The sequence below is a fragment of the Capsicum annuum genome, chromosome 7 (assembly GCF_002878395.1).
Source record: "Capsicum annuum cultivar UCD-10X-F1 chromosome 7, UCD10Xv1.1, whole genome shotgun sequence".
NCBI classification, from domain to species: domain Eukaryota; kingdom Viridiplantae; phylum Streptophyta; class Magnoliopsida; order Solanales; family Solanaceae; genus Capsicum; species Capsicum annuum.
Window position 1 is genome coordinate 215,896,795 of NC_061117.1, and position 1,170 is coordinate 215,897,964.

The window sequence follows — 1,170 nt, forward strand, 5'->3', positions numbered from 1 at the left end:
GTTGAAGCCATTATTTTGTATCAATTTTGAGCAAATTTATAATGGGAAAAAATTATAGAAAGCTAATTGAATGCAGATTTTTGGAGATTTTATATAAAATTTATGGAATAAGAAAGATTAATTGAAGTATCGAAAAAGGTAAAAGAATGGAGGTTTGAGAGTTTGAATGGAAAAGAAATTGTGAATGAAAAGGAAAGAAAGAAAGAGAAAGTTACTTTAACGGCATTTTCGATTATGTTTAAGCGTATGACAATGAAGGTTAGCTAGTGAAATTAGTTTGTGGCTATTTATAGGGTATTTAATTTTGAGTGCTATTTTTATGATATAATTTTGGTTTTAGGTGATATTGTTGTCCTTTTCCCTAATGTTTATCCAGTAACAGATTAATACAAAACCCAATATTAATATAAAGACCTATAACTCTTCAATTGCTTCACTTTATATTTTACTTTTCAAGTTTTCAGGGAGTTCTCATTATTTCCTCATTTTACTTTCATTTGACTTTTCTCATTCTCCTCATTCGTCAAGTTTTGATTTAGGTTTGTTTCTCTTCTTTCTGTTTTTTCTTGTGGAATTATGTTATAGTTAATTATTTTATGGAGTTAAATTTTTAATAAGTAGTCTCTAATTCTTCATTCTTCTTTATGCTCACATTTTATGTGAAAGAAACTTTCAAATAAGCTATTGTGATTAGTGACTTACAAATTAAACCACTGAGTATCCACATAATATTACTTTGAGAGATAGTAGTTTAAACGTCTTAGTAATTTGCCAACTTAATTTTAATTGGAACTACTCTATAACCATTATTATTTTTTTTTAGTGAAAACATTTAATTTTTTTCTTCAATTACACTATAATTGTAAAAAAATCGGGAAAAAACCTGAAAAATTCGATTAAAACCAAAATATAAAAACCAATTGTATATTAATTTAATTTATAAATTTAGAAAACCAAAATTATTAATTTAATTATATTTTAATAAAAAATCGAATCAAACCGAACTCCTACTCACTATTGACAAACTTAATCTATTCCTTCAAATAAAGCGCGGGACGGCTTACGCAGAACATAGGAACACCATTCAACTTTCCTCTTTTATACGTTGAGCAGCCTATGGGGTCCTCTCTGTTTTCTTTTTTTCTCCGTCTATATATGAAATTTCCCCTA